Source organism: Oryzias latipes, chromosome 13 (genome assembly GCF_002234675.1).
Source record: "Oryzias latipes chromosome 13, ASM223467v1".
Classification (NCBI taxonomy): Eukaryota; Metazoa; Chordata; class Actinopteri; order Beloniformes; family Adrianichthyidae; genus Oryzias; species Oryzias latipes.
In genome coordinates this window covers 26,944,300-26,960,936 of record NC_019871.2, presented here as the reverse complement: position 1 = coordinate 26,960,936, position 16,637 = coordinate 26,944,300, and the positions used below count along the sequence as shown (strand labels likewise).

General features: G+C 44.2%; 1 non-coding gene across 1 annotated transcript; it reads right to left on the bottom strand.

The window, feature by feature from the left end:
- Window positions 1–16,256: 16,256 nt before the first annotated feature.
- trnay-aua lies at window positions 16,257–16,329 on the bottom strand. The gene has a single exon. It is a non-coding gene; the product is annotated as a tRNA-Tyr (tRNA).
- Between the last annotated feature and the right edge of the window lie 308 nt (window positions 16,330–16,637).

The window sequence follows — 16,637 nt, the reverse complement described above, 5'->3', positions numbered from 1 at the left end:
TCAAATTTCTTTTTCTTGAACAGTAAGTCCTGGTACAGTAAGTAATGGTAAGTCAAAACAATTTGTCTTTGTTTCTTGATTAAGAGTGAATGATTAGCGGCCGGAATGCATGTAAGACAATATATTTTCCAAAGACTTTGCTCCATGTCCGTCATATCGGACAAAGAAAATTTTAGGGATTTTTCCCTTTGCTGGTTTTCATTACTGATCAACTGACGGTGTTGGAGACGGTGAAGACTGAATATGACTAATACATTTCTAAATCTCTTTCCAAGCAGAAGAGCAGCCCCCCCCCGAGATCTCATAAAACTTTAGGCAAAAAAGTCAGCAGTGACTGACCCCCAGAGCACATTTGAAGAAACAGGACAGGAGAGAGGGGGAGGTTGAGCAACTGAAGAAAAACAATTCTTTACCTTGCTGAAATAATTCACACAGGATAAAAGGTGTTTTAAAAAAGAAAAGGAAACTAACATGAATTTTGACTTTTGATGCCCTCAGAGACAGCAGTAGTGACGTGTCATGCTCAGCCATTCGGAGGCCAAAACAGGAGGACGGGTGGAAAAATCCTGGGAGAAGCAGGCCACCCAGGGGACCCCAGCAGCAGTTGGAAATGGCATCTATGGCGCTCTGAACCCTGACAGCTCACAACGAGGTGCCCAACCGCAGAATGTACAGACCAAGAGGCAGAGGGTCTGGAGGAAAAATGAACAGTACCCATGACCACTCCAAGCCCTCCTCCACCGTGGCGAGGACCACAGGGCAAGTCAGACAACACCACTTGATGCAGGAGCCATTGTCTTTTCCAAGCTCAACGGTAACCACTGATGAGTCTACTGGACACTCCATCAGCTCTGACAAATGAACAAATGACTCCTCAAAACCTGCAAAAGACCATCCGACTGACTTTTGACCAGATGGTGGAACAGTGATGCGTGCATTCACCAAACACGCCTGTGAATCTGTTGGGATGGGACAGTCTTGTCAAAACAGGAGACAGCAGACTGGATGCCATGCCGGACACCACAGCCGACCCCCACTGCAGACATGTAAAGGGCCCTGAAACGCCAGGTGGTTTCGTTAATTTCAGGTTTGAAGCCTGGATTCCTGTGTTTGAAGCCTCCGAATGGTCTGACCTGTACACTCTATTATGACAGAGAGCATGATTAACAGTAAGAAGTATTTCAGCAGGTAGAAGACCACACGTGGCATTTGAACTACACTGACATATATTAACCCTGAGGGCGAGCGGCTTATTGTGCATTCATACACTCACAAATGCAATGATACTAGCTGTCAGACACAGCTGTATCTCACACAGGATTAGACTAAGCAGGACATTAACGACACATTGGTTAAATTGTTTTTTCAGGTGTTCACTTTCCTCCCTCAATAAAAATGTACAGGTTAATTTTGCCGTTCAACAACTGAGCAGAGAGGAGACGGCTCATGAAGATGCAGAGGTGATGTTAAAACGCTCTCTGATGCTTCATGGTCCACAGGTTCAGTTGATGTTGGTTCATTCTTCATCGTCCCCCCGGTGGTGATTCAGGTAACTGCAGGAGCACAGATTTTTAGATCTCAGTGCAGCTGATTGAAAGAGGCAGATGAAGGAAACTCAGTCTGGGCTGTAGAACTATAGTGTCATTGAATATTCGTATTCTTCATGGTGTACTTCTTTGAAACCGTTTTTAAAAGTAGATGGATTGCATATGATTTAAGCTAATGTTAATTTGAGTTGATGACGTCACCATTATTATAAAACCTATACGTCCCTGATCCATATTGCATGCTGTCACCTTTAACCTCACAAGGTGTGTTGTTTGTTGCTATTGACTTAGCACACGTTTTCTTTTGCATTCCATTACATAAAAATAGCAGACAATTGTTTGCATTATAGTACAGAGAGGTTCATAAAATCCTTCTGGCATTGTTTAAAGTCTCTCTGACAGAACATTATGCTATAAGAGGTTTGTGTTTTGCTAATGTAGGTTGATGACATCTGCCTGCAATTAATGAAAGATCTTCTGTTGCAGCTGTATTATTTCTTCTTGTGACCTTGCCTTTTACAGGAGCGTGGACAGGACGCCTGTTCACCTTATCGATACACCAAACTGTTTATTGTTTTCATGATTTTGCTTTACATTTAATTCGTTTTGTGTTTGTGTCCTGGGGTTTAACCCCAGGCCAGGAGAGGGAGGTAGACAAAAGAGGTCTTCATGATTAAAAGAAGGACATTATTTTATTATCGTTTAAATGTATTTGTCTAGAAAGAATGTTTAAATAGTAACACAGATTGACCATTTTTAAAATTTTAAAGCTTTGTGTGTCTGTTCATCTGATTTTTTTCTCATCCACAGCAAGGATGAGTAGGTTCTACAACTGGGTCATTAGACAACAGCCCATAATAAACTTTTTTCTTTTTCTTGAATTTGTATTTTCCCCACTTGTGTTCTTCATAAAACAGCACAAGGGGAAGCAGACCTTTGAGAAGAGAAATGTGGTGGACCCTTTCCATCATATTTTCTCTTACTGCGCATGGATAAAATTAATTCTTGTCTCATTGTCTTTTGTGTTTTATTGTTTTTTATTTTCTAAAAAATTCCTGACCCTAACACTAACAAAAACTTAGACCCACAGAAGAATCATCTTGGCAGAACAGTACCACAGCAGTGGACACCCCAAGTCCTTTTGCAGCCGTTCTGTTGTATCACCATGTGTCACATCTCTAATAACAGGCTTATTGAGAAGTCCATAGGAGGCCAGGTCCAACCTTGCCAGAGCTTGTGGGACATGCAGAAGGAGGACGCGAGTGTTCGAGGCCCGGAATGACCTTTTTTAGACTTTGTTGCATTTTATAAAATTGCTTACTGTTATGTTTGACAATTTTCTTTTCTCTTTTCATCGTCTGTGTGATTTTGTTCTGCTTTAACATTTCTCATTCCCCCCCTTAATTCCAGGTGTTCCTTTTCCTTACAGGAAGTGCTATTTTATTGTCTTTGTATCTTTTACTTTTTAGAATAATTTGAATTTGTAGTTGTGCATTTTCTTTATTTACTATTTTATGTCTTGTTCTTTGTAAACGCCAATGTGCCAAAGATCCAATGAAGCATGAGTGTCCTTAGGGATGGTCGCTGATGGGGCTCGGGGCCTTAGCATGCATTTTTCCTGTCCAACTGAATGTTTCTTAAAGATCATTAATGCAAGCTCCACAGGTTTTTCGCTGCTAAACTCATAAATGGATCATCAACACCTTTGAAATGCACATTAATGCACATTGGATCTGTTTTATATTGTGAGGGCTCGAGACCACAGCTGTTTTGATTGCATGATGTGATGTGTTTTTATTTTTTGTGTGACCTCACTTCGTGAGGTCAAGAGAGGGAAACTGAAGGAATTTATATTTTTTGGTAATTTCATTAGGGTTGTCAGTCTTAAATTTTTATTACAGTGAAGATAAGTCATTTGCTGAAGTGTGTGCTTTAACATCCTTTCAACTCTGAAGTTGCTTCCTATAGTTGCATATGTGAGAGGTGTCAGGAATGCAGCTACAATCTCAACCCCCCCTTCAGGAGAAAACGGTCTTTGATCTTCTGAGGCCATTTGGTTGTAGGTCTGACTTGGATCATAAATCAATCATCTCAATCCCTGGGAACCGCCACAGGCATCTGCTCCCATGTGAAGAACAAAGCTCTAGGATCGACTTCCTGCGGTGACAGTTCCTGCCACCCATGGGGATTCCGTACCGTGTCTATCTGTGAGGTCCCCCCCCCAGAGACCAGATGCTGTGATTCTAAGGATGGGCTGAAGGAAGAAGGCGGGCTCCTCTGTCAGCCAATCTCTAGCGACCAGAGGCGGAGATTCGGCGGCCATCTTGTTCCCGGGGGAGGATGTTCTGACCACATGCTTAAAAGTCTGAACTCAAGGAACTTTTCTGTATCTCCAGACAAGCTGCATGTGAATTCGGAATGTAACCTCTTGCGTATTGCAGGCCTTGATTTTGGACACCCAGATCGATCTGTTTTATTCTGTTTTATTATTTTTTACTCTGTTTTTAGAAATATTGTTAGGGAATAAATTTGTTAAACTTAATCCGGTCGAATCCCGTGGTTTTCTCCTTCTCGACTTTATTGAACATGCAACAAGGAAAGTAATCTCAAAGCGACAGATTATATTTTCCAACACCGGCCATCCCTATACGTGAATTATGCAGCCGCGTAGGGCCCAGCCGTTACCACCAGGGCCTCGAAGTGGCGGGGAAAAAAAGGCCAAAATCTGGCAACCCATTTCATAGCACGTCCGTACCAACGTGCGCTCTTAAAGTTGTGAAAAAGAATGTTCCCTGCACTTTAATGATCCCCCACTTCAACACACCTGAACTAATCTGGCAACCCAAATAATGACGTTACGCCACTCTTAGCAACGATTGCTCAACATCATTGCATCTGAGCCTGGCACAGTGCGCATTTACCAGCGCATTTTGTCACATTGATCAAAGCGACAATAAGAGAACATCATGCCAAAGAGACTTTATCCATCAGGCGCTGAAAAAAGAAAGAAGAAAAAAGATGAAGAACTTCAACATCAATCACAAGGTAAGTTTGGAGGATGTTGGGGCCGTATATTTACATTATCCTGCCTTTCTGTGCAGCTGCGCCATTTAGCTAAAATGCTAATTGATTCTCAAGATGTTCCTGACATCACTGAAGATGTAATCTCAGGTAATTTTAATAGTTTGTAAAGTAATTAAAAAAAACAGCGTCTGCATAATCCCTTTTTTTCAAAAACAGCAGCTGAAGAGTATGGAGTCCCAAATTGTTCATTATTAAATAAATAAATATGACCTTGTGCAAATACACAATCAAACAATTAACCTCTCTTTAATATATAAAAAAAGATCATGAAATTGTGAAAAACCTGCCCATAGATTTTAAATGAGCCACTTAACTATTAGTAGGATTTTGCGATATTTATTTTATTAGCTTGATCGTTGATTATTGTATAATAATAATTCTTCTTTTTTTTAGCTGCAGAAGAAACTCCTGTCAACACACCTTTTGTTGAAAGGGAAAACATTGATGCTGCTGCTGGTAAGTTCAGATCTACCCAATATGGAGCCTTTATCAAACATATTGTTTCATTATTACTTGAATAATAGTCATACATTTGCACACACACACACAAAAGTGAAGGCGCTTCTTTCCAACATTCTGCTTCCAGCGTCACAGCAACTGTTATGTAGATTTGATTTAGAGGTAAGATCGGGCCTAAAAAATCCAGCCAGACACGACACGGGCCCACGGGCATTAAAGCCGAACCCGGGCCGAACCCGACCAATTAACTTGATTTGCAGGCCCGAGCCCGAAGCAAACCCGAAAGTTCAATTTATCCCATAGTATTTTTGGCAGACCAGATTTCTTAAAGGTAAAATAATCTACATATTTTTATGATCATGAAAGTTATTTTTTTTTCGAACAGACAGTGGTCGCTGCAGCCGCGCGCATAGTCAAGCTCGCTGTTGTGGCATAGAGTTCCGCCGGAAGCGCTGCGCATAGGTTCCGTCTTATGTGATAAATGCATTTGCACAACGAAATAACGCTGGAACACAGAATAAGAGGCCAGACAAAGAGAGTGAAAGAGAGATCTTGATGCACATTCACTTCATTACACGGAGAAATACTCCAGCCGCGGTGCCTGTTTGCCTTTTCAGTTCCCCTGTCTTAAGTTTATCCTTGACTTCTTGCTGCTCCATATCAGGGATACCTAAACAAAATAGATGCGGACTTGCGGAGAGAAGATTACATTCACGATACGTGCGCAGAGCTGCGGGTGGCCGGCGCCCCCCTCTTTCTGCTATTTGCTGGACCACAATGTATGTCAATCAACGGTGGGCTGGTGACTGGTGGGATAGAGGGGGCGGGGTCTACCCGTGTGTGTGTGTGTGTGTGTGTGTGTGTGTGTGTGTGTGTGTGTGTGTGTGTGTGTGTGTGTGTGTGTGTGTGTGTGTGTGTGTGTGTGTGTGTGTGTGTGTGTGTGTGTGTGTGTGTGTGCGTTCGGTGAACGTTCTCCCTCTGAGTAAGAAGAAGCTGGCTGTGCCTTTCGGTTCGTGCGGTAACCGTTCTGATATACAGGATTAATAAAGAGCTGCTTGACAGCCGCCCATCTAAGGAGCGTCTTTGCAGCCATTACAATATATTTATTATAAAAGTCAGTGAGAGAGAAGCCCGACCCGAACGTAATGATTGTCATTTAGTGCCCGAATTTCGGGTCGGGTCGGGTTCTGACTCGGGCTCGGGTTTAAGATCTTACCTCTAATTTGTTTAGACTGTTCAACTTTACACTGTTTGCTTTTGTTGAAGTTATGTATCTCATGTTCCAAAGGCTCCAAGAGAGGTGTGTATAGAAAAGGAGCCTACTGGATCCAAAATTCCACCTACCTCAAATCCAATTCCTGCTATCAGCATGCCAATTGCACGCTCCCTCAAAACTCGCAACATCTGTGGCATTGTGCTGTGTGACACAACTGAAGATTTCAGAATGGCCTTTTCTTGTGGCCAGTCTAAGGCACACCTGTGCAATAATCATGCTGTCTAATCAGCATCTTGATATGGCACACCTGTGAGGTGGGATGGATTGTCTTGGCAAAGGAGAAGTGCTCACTATCACAGATTTAGACAGATTTGTGAACAATATATCAGAGAACTGGTTATTTTGTGTATGTGGAAAATGTTTCACATCGTTGAGTTCATACCATAAAAAATGGGAGCAATAACAAAAGTGTTGCGTTTATATTTTTGTCCGTACATGTCAAAAAATTCCCAATGCTTGCACGCACAGAGCCATCTCAGCATGAACGTGGCTGCATCTCCATGAAAATGTGCTCAATTGAACTCAAGATCGCATGGTGAGAGCACTCACTCTGACACAATGAATAATCTAAACTTAACACAAACGACAGATATCTAACTCTGACAATTTTCCAAAACAAACTGTTAATCATAGATTACATAAACGAAAATGCATCTTTTGACAACTTAACAAAAGGCTTTACACTCCGTGCTTGACATAATGCTGTTATATCATGTTACGCCCCCTTTGTGTCTAGGGGCACCGAGGCGGCATAACACAAAAAAAGTAAAGTTTTGGCTAATAATTTAACTAACAAAAAACACCAAACGAATGTCTCCATAAAAATATGACAAATTTATTTACAAATAAACAACCAACAAGAACTAAAAGTTAACCTAAAAGGCTTCAAGGTGAACCCAGGCCAAAATAACAAACAAAACCAACTAACTGAAAACATGTAATCTTTCCTTTACAAAGGAAAAGGAAAATAAAGACAATAACTAACCTCCTTAACCTAACAAAAACAGGAGAAAACATGTACTAAAGAAAATGGCAGTTCACCCCTACAGCTTCACTTAACAAATAACTATAAACCAAAAGACTAATCAGAGTGGGCACAGACAAAACTACGAAGGACTACGAATACAAAATACAAAAGTGCAACACACAACTAAACAAGAGGTGAAATCAAAAACAAAATGGAGAAGAGGGCCAAGCTGCAGTCGAGACTGTTGCAGCAAGGCTCCCTTCCCACCGACTGGATGTCCAAATGGTGGCTTTAAAGGTTGCCTCCACCAGCTGGTCCAGTGGGAGGCCACACCCTTTCCACCACACCTGAAAATAATCAGACAAAAACAGACACCCGTCAACTCGGGGTGCGCGCCCCACAGAACACGCACCCGTCTACTCGGGGTGCGTGCCCCGCAGAACACACACCCGTCTACTCGGGGCGCATGCCCCGCAGAACACGCACCAGTCAACTCAGGGTGCGCACCCCACAGGACACGCACCCATCAAGACTAGTCATTGAGTTGACAAAACAAAATCAAATACGGCCACAGCCGTAACATAACACAAATTTACGTAACTTTTTCAGTTATATGGGATAACAATGTCTGAAACTGGTCTAAGTCTTTAAAGTCCCTTCTTATGCAGTGCGTACTTCCATCTTACGTACTTTACCGTCCTTGCTACGACAGGATTTCACGATCAATCCCAACGGCCACTCATTTCTGTTGGTCTGGATATCCTTCACCAGAAGGATCTTTTTGGTTTATCCCGAGTCCACTTGCTGTGGCTCTGCAACGTTGACAAATAGTCCCTTTTCCAAAAGGTTTCAGTGAGGTGCTGCCCATGCCTCCACTGTTTTCCAAACAGCTGACCTGATGTGAAGCTTCCAGAAGGAAAAAAAAGTGCTCATCTTTTGTGTCAGTAAAGCAGCTGGGGTTAGCACCTCAGGATGGTCTGGGTCACCTGATATGGCAACCAGGGGCCTAGAGTTCATGATTGCCATCACTTCAACCATGAAAGTGCTCAAAACACAACTATGCATTTGCTCAGTGATTTAATACTGGAGGTACTCCCCAAATGTGACAAAAACAAAAATGCATTAAGATGTAAGAAACATTTATTGAAGAAGGCTGAAGGACACAGTCTGGTTGCTGGCGGCGTCGGACACAGTCTGGTTGCTGGCGGCGTCGGACACAGTCTGGTTGCTGGCGGCGTCGGACACAGTCTGGTTGCTGGCGGCGTCGGACACAGTCTGGTTGCTGGCGGCGTCGGACACAGTCTGGTTGCTGGCGGCGTCGGACACAGTCTGGTTGCTGGCGGCGTCGGACACAGTCTGGTTGCTGGCGGCGTCGGACACAGTCTGGTTGCTGGCGGCGTCGGACACAGTCTGGTTGCTGGCGGCGTCGGACACAGTCTGGTTGCTGGCGGCGTCGGACACAGTCTGGTTGCTGGCGGCGTCGGACACAGTCTGGTTGCTGGCGGCGTCGGACACAGTCTGGTTGCTGGCGGCGTCGGACACAGTCTGGTTGCTGGCGGCGTCGGACACAGTCTGGTTGCTGGCGGCGTCGGACACAGTCTGGTTGCTGGCGGCGTCGGACACAGTCTGGTTGCTGGCGGCGTCGGACACAGTCTGGTTGCTGGCGGCGTCGGACACAGTCTGGTTGCTGGCGGCGTCGGACACAGTCTGGTTGCTGGCGGCGTCGGACACAGTCTGGTTGCTGGCGGCGTCGGACACAGTCTGGTTGCTGGCGGCGTCGGACACAGTCTGGTTGCTGGCGGCGTCGGACACAGTCTGGTTGCTGGCGGCGTCGGACACAGTCTGGTTGCTGGCGGCGTCGGACACAGTCTGGTTGCTGGCGGCGTCGGACACAGTCTGGTTGCTGGCGGCGTCGGACACAGTCTGGTTGCTGGCGGCGTCGGACACAGTCTGGTTGCTGGCGGCGTCGGACACAGTCTGGTTGCTGGCGGCGTCGGACACAGTCTGGTTGCTGGCGGCGTCGGACACAGTCTGGTTGCTGGCGGCGTCGGACACAGTCTGGTTGCTGGCGGCGTCGGACACAGTCTGGTTGCTGGCGGCGTCGGACACAGTCTGGTTGCTGGCGGCGTCGGACACAGTCTGGTTGCTGGCGGCGTCGGACACAGTCTGGTTGCTGGCGGCGTCGGACACAGTCTGGTTGCTGGCGGCGTCGGACACAGTCTGGTTGCTGGCGGCGTCGGACACAGTCTGGTTGCTGGCGGCGTCGGACACAGTCTGGTTGCTGGCGGCGTCGGACACAGTCTGGTTGCTGGCGGCGTCGGACACAGTCTGGTTGCTGGCGGCGTCGGACACAGTCTGGTTGCTGGCGGCGTCGGACACAGTCTGGTTGCTGGCGGCGTCGGACACAGTCTGGTTGCTGGCGGCGTCGGACACAGTCTGGTTGCTGGCGGCGTCGGACACAGTCTGGTTGCTGGCGGCGTCGGACACAGTCTGGTTGCTGGCGGCGTCGGACACAGTCTGGTTGCTGGCGGCGTCGGACACAGTCTGGTTGCTGGCGGCGTCGGACACAGTCTGGTTGCTGGCGGCGTCGGACACAGTCTGGTTGCTGGCGGCGTCGGACACAGTCTGGTTGCTGGCGGCGTCGGACACAGTCTGGTGCTGCGGCGTCGGACCAGTCTGGTGCTGGCGGCGTCGGACACAGTCTGGTTGCTGGCGGCGTCGGACACAGTCTGGTTGCTGGCGGCGTCGGACACAGTCTGGTTGCTGGCGGCGTCGGACACAGTCTGGTTGCTGGCGGCGTCGGACACAGTCTGGTTGCTGGCGGCGTCGGACACAGTCTGGTTGCTGGCGGCGTCGGACACAGTCTGGTTGCTGGCGGCGTCGGACACAGTCTGGTTGCTGGCGGCGTCGGACACAGTCTGGTTGCTGGCGGCGTCGGACACAGTCTGGTTGCTGGCGGCGTCGGACACAGTCTGGTTGCTGGCGGCGTCGGACACAGTCTGGTTGCTGGCGGCGTCGGACACAGTCTGGTTGCTGGCGGCGTCGGACACAGTCTGGTTGCTGGCGGCGTCGGACACAGTCTGGTTGCTGGCGGCGTCGGACACAGTCTGGTTGCTGGGCGTCGGACAGTCTGGTGCTGGCGGCGTCGGACACAGTCTGGTTGCTGGCGGCGTCGGACACAGTCTGGTTGCTGGCGGCGTCGGACACAGTCTGGTTGCTGGCGGCGTCGGACACAGTCTGGTTGCTGGCGGCGTCGGACACAGTCTGGTTGCTGGCGGCGTCGGACACAGTCTGGTTGCTGGCGGCGTCGGACACAGTCTGGTTGCTGGCGGCGTCGGACACAGTCTGGTTGCTGGCGGCGTCGGACACAGTCTGGTTGCTGGCGGCGTCGGACACAGTCTGGTTGCTGGCGGCGTCGGACACAGTCTGGTTGCTGGCGGCGTCGGACACAGTCTGGTTGCTGGCGGCGTCGGACAGCGGGTTGCGGACGTCTGGTTGCTGGCGGCGTCGGACACAGTCTGGTTGCTGGCGGCGTCGGACACAGTCTGGTTGCTGGCGGCGTCGGACACAGTCTGGTTGCTGGCGGCGTCGGACACAGTCTGGTTGCTGGCGGCGTCGGACACAGTCTGGTTGCTGGCGGCGTCGGACACAGTCTGGTTGCTGGCGGCGTCGGACACAGTCTGGTTGCTGGCGGCGTCGGACACAGTCTGGTTGCTGGCGGCGTCGGACACAGTCTGGTTGCTGGCGGCGTCGGACACAGTCTGGTCTTGATTGAGCGTTATATGGGCTTCCACCTCATTGGTTTCCAGTTGTACTAACAAAACAAATTTTTACTTTTAAGACCTTGAAAGTTTATTTTAACATTTGCATTCGTTACTTTTTACAAATTCTCACCTTTAACCATATTTTCCAACCTGGAATCCAGTGACTGTAGGATTTCAAAGCTGTTCTCTAAAGCCAAATCTTTTGGGGGAGGAAAAGAAGGTAGTAAACATCCACTCAAGAATTTTTTTCTGTATATACTTTTGCTAGCATTAAGTCTCACCAGCTCCTCTTCCAATCTTTTTATGGTTTGCATCCTGGCTCTCTCTAGCAACTGGCAAGCTTAAACCTGAGGAGAATCATTGTTTTAATGTTTGCTTTGATGGTTTATGAAAAACAAAATTCAATCTGCAGTGAATTCTCCTTCCGATAAACCTACATACCTTTGCTAAGGAGAACAGCCAAAACACAAAGGGCCACAACCGACTGAGCTCCCATCTTTACAGACACCGAATGAGAAGCCAACAAACAAGAGGAGCTTTAAAAAAGTTCCTCCTGCAGGAAACACAGCTGCTGTTCATAACAGCTGATTGTCTTTCTCCTCAGATCAGCTGGATTCACATTTTGATTGACACACCTGTGATGAAACCTCAGTATTTATGGATTACCTTGTTAGTTCTCAATTTTATTAGGTTAAGATAAAAACTTGAAAATGTCACACTAAGTCAACAAAAATAAACAAGTGTTCCTGTAATCTTTGTGTAAAAAGTTCACGTTGTTAAGGAATCAAACTGTTTACTCTGAATAAAATAAAATCATTTGACAGTAATATGGAATCCTAAGTATAATGGAGGACATCGAAGCTCCACAGAATTTGTCTATGCAGAAATTTTGTTTTCATTTTTATAGACATTTGATATAAATATTTGAATATATTTTTATATAAATGTCAGGACTCTGTTTCAGGACCGTTACCGTGATGCATCTTTAGAGCAAGAGCAGAACTGTTCTGATCCGTGAGCAGACAGTCAAAGACAAACCTTCCTTCATTGCAAACTCCTTTGTCCTCAAAGACTAAAGATCAAACTTTTATTCTCCTAGAACTATTACATCTTTGTTGAATGTTAGACAACTTCCTTTTATTATGAATTTCTCACTGAAGATTACAACCTCTTGTGAGCGCTCTCTAGTGGAGATTTAAAGTCATTACACATTGTGTCAGATTTTGCACATTTTATGACAGAAAAAGTCGCGCTTAAACAGATCTGGGGCCTGTTGCACAAAAGTAGAATTAAGACATCCGGGATAAATTAATGAGCTGAGCTCAATGAATCCAAAACATGTGCGTCCAGGCTTAATTGGTTGCACAAAGACCAAGCCAGGATGAGCAGACAGACTGTGTCCGGCTCACTCAAACAGACCCCGCCACAGATCACAGATAAACTGATTTACCATGGCAACTAGAGCCGCGTACTTTTCCCTGTCGGAAGCACAAATCCTCATGGAGGCATACGAGGAGGTTAAAGATATAATTAAGAAGAAAGGCAACACCGCCACAGTGATAAAGCACACTCAAAAAGAATTTGAATTAAATTTCCAGCCAATTAAGTTTACGAAAATGTAACTTGTCATTTCAACCAGAAAATTTTATGTTTGTAAATCTTACGTGAATGAATCATGTCGATCGTACATAAAAATAATCCATTTAAAAGTTACTAATTTCAATCATGTTGATCCAATATGATACCGTTAAATTGGATACATTAGTAATCGCAAGGAATTGTGGGATACCATTTTCTTTGTCTATCTGGGCAAATTGGGGTCTAAGTGTGAGTTTTTGTCCATGGGATTTATTGTCTAGCTGTTTTACTCTGTTTTAACTAGTGATTTAAACTGTTATGGTTATTTTTTTTTCTGCACCATGAGTTAGAGTGTGGGAGAGGATGATAACCAAACCCCTTGTGCGGTAAACTGTTCATGTAACTTAAAACAGCATTCGCCTTATTTGAGCTGCTGTCTTGTGATGTGGGACATTACTGCGTATTTCATGTCTTTGATGTGAAAATTAAAAGACCCATTGGAAAACATTATCAATGTCAGATGTATAAATAACATCAAAGCAAAAAATTAAGTTATATCAACATAAATTGTGTTAGGAAGTCATACAAATTTAATTTGAACAAACTTAATTTAATGAGGTGTGACCAATTGAAGTGATTCAGTTAAGTTGGATCAACTTTTATCTTTTAAGAGTGAGCAACAATATTAATTTAAAGTTGGGTCCAACTGCAGTATTTAGATTGAATCAACTTAAATTTATTAGTTTGAACATAAGTACATTAAGTAGGACCAATATGATTCATTTTTGTTCAAGTAACGCTGTCTAATCATGTGGAAATCCTTTCCATAATTTTCTTATGTTCATTCAAAGTGAACCTTTTTTTGAGTGTAGTTTACCTGCTTTAATTTGTCCTTATTCAATAAAGGAACATAATGTTACACATTGTGTTTTAAATGGAATGTGTTTTATTTTATATGACAGAGTACTAGGGCCCACTAAGGAAAAAAGGATAAAGTCATAAATTTATGAGGCTGGTTCTTTCTGCAGAAAAGCAACATATTCTTTTTACAGTTTTGATAGTGATGACAATGTGATACTTCATATTCTGGCACATCCGCATGTCTTCGTTTATGAAACCATACCGAGGTACAATTTCACGAAATGCCCCACATCTGTCATTTTAACAACTGTCCTCCTTTAAAACAACTGGTTACAATATTATGACTTGTCTTTTTTTCCCTTTGTGGCCCTAATATTCTATTATTTTACATATAGCCTTATAGTCTATGGAAACTGTAAATTATCTAATGATAGCAACATCATCTAAAACTCATTATTTATCCAAAATGATTGAAATTAATGATCACGAACGTTTAAATAATGACAGCGGGTCTAGTTATATGTGATAACAATGTATAGTGAGCAATGAAATAACTATTGGTTTCCATTTGTGGCGACTGCTGACTGACATTATAGATGAGATTTAATAGATCCTGGAATTTAGCCTGGTCTGGAGCAGGCTAGCTCCACAGAATAAATCTCCATGGTAACTTATACCATAACATATCCTCCTGCCCCCTATCCAGCTTTAGTGCAACCGGATTGGGGATCAATTGAGCCAAGATCACCAAGATATCCTGGCTTAATCCCTTATCCTACTTTTGTGCAACAGGCCCCTGTACAACTTTGTAAAGTCTGTTTACACACAATTGATGGTAAATTTGAAAATGTGGTTAAAATATCAAGAAAATTCAAACAAATTGAAAAAAAGTTTTAATATAAATGGCGCTAAAAGAGAATTACTTTGCAGTTGCTGATATCTGTCAGTTTAAGAGTTTTTTCTGTTCAAGTGCTGTCTGTCAGTTGAAGGCTGCTCTCCATGGTGCTGAGAGCTTCAGCGCTATTTAGGCGGCTTCTTCCCAAAAATCGGAGTGTCTGGAGACTCTTGTCACGTATGTGGTAACTATGCTCCGAATGTCTACCTGTGAAACTTTATTCCTATAGAACTCAAAACAAGAGAAGATGTGACTGTCAAACTGCTCTGATTTTCTCAAAAGAATTGCTCAAACGCAATGTATCATGGTCTATATTCACCAATCTAGTATCTATGCACTCTGGTTCTTTGCAGAGACTTCTCAGAAAGTTCTACACTGACAAAAGTGATTCTGGCCTCTAGCACAGTGTTTTTCAACCATGTTTGAGCCACGGCACACGTTAACCTTGACAAAAATCCTGCGGCGCACCAGCATCGATAAATGAAAAAAAAAAAGTTAAAAAAAATAGTCTGTATTGACTACAGGCCCTCTGCAAACTCACATGCATTTTTGTGATGATTGTGGCAGACAAAGCTGGATGTTGCAGCTGTTTTTTTCTAAAAGATGTAATAAAAGTTAAGTTAAAAGATTCAAAAACTGTTTGATGCGTGTTTGTTGTGGTTTCAAGACGTTTAAAAAGAAAGACTCATTGTGCGCTGAGACGCTGTCACTTTAACCCAATGCATTATGGGAGATGTCGTGTGAAAACTGCCACAAAAGGGCAAACCGATTCGCTTCTCTGAGCTAAACTGGTTTAGTTCACACGTTCCACGGTCTGACACCGGATTCTGTGGAAAGCTACAGCGCTAAAGACGAGCTTAAGATGGTATTTTTGTTGGAACTGAGAGACTTTATGAGCAGAATCTGAACAAGTGAAGACTTTAACCACTTCTGATTGGTCAGACTGATGAAGTGTGATTAAGCCTCCAAGAATGATTGGTGGAGATAGTTAAAGACTTTTCCGCAAACAGCTGAAGCTACGGCTAAATCGTGGTACCGTCATTCTTATCAAAATGTCTTTAATAGAATCACAAAAACACAAAGAAAAAAGCATTTTACGATCTTTCATATTCCTAACTTCTCAGTGTTTTATCAGGGCCTGTTTGGATGAACAAAGAGCTGATATCCTCCAGGATTGCCATCTGCCATTTGTAATCTCCAATGACAGCCAATTTGTGTAAAATAAAGTGCATCAGTCATTAAAAAAATACATCAGTCTTTAAAAGAAAAAAATGTGCACCAATATTTTTTACAGAATTTCCTTGTACAACTTTACAAAACATTGAGAGCAAATTAAAAAAGATTTGTCTGAATAAGTTGTAATCATGTGAGCTGTTGTCACTAGCAAGCAGAGAGCAGGGTTCCATTGATGAAGTCAGCAGTAAACATTGGTTATGATGCTGGCTGAATGTCAGAAGTGGGATTTGAACCTACACCTCTTCTGAGACTGCAACCTGAACGCAGTGCCTTGGACCACTCGGCCATCCTGACATCCTCCATGAAAGTTGATGGAAAGTTCTATACAAAAAAGACCAATGTGCTGAACAACATGTCTGTTCAGAAGGCAAAGATTGAATGGTGAAAACGGCCTTCTCTTTTTTAACAGAATTTAGACTACTGAGATGTTTGTCTTGCTGAGTAGCGCTCTAAACCATCTGAGCTAACTGGCCTTTCACAATGAGTTTGCTTGTCGTTAGAGACATGATCAGCAAAGAAGTTCCATTACAAAAGTGTTGCTACAAAACTGTCATATCTCCTGACGTCTCCAATTTAAGAAGTAAGTACATGCTTCTGCCCAGTTTCAAGCTGAGTACCTTTCGCTTTATAGGCGAACGTGATAACCACTACACTACAGAAACCTTAGTGACAGACATTGTTTTCTCACACTTCAGGAAAGGTTTTGGTAAGTTCAGCAAGATGCCCACTGTGCATTACAGCTAAGCCGTCAGACCGATTGTTCTAATGCAATGACTTGACTCCTCATTCATTAGCATCCAATGACAGCCAGGTAGCCCTTAATACTCCCGGAATAAGGACAAATACAATTTGTAACTTGTTTGTAAAGGACCTAAGAATTTGTTTCATTGGTATTAAGATAAATCCTCACTGCCAGGAAATCCCATCTCGTCCTTTTCCATTCACATCAAAACAGAAAATTCTATATAAT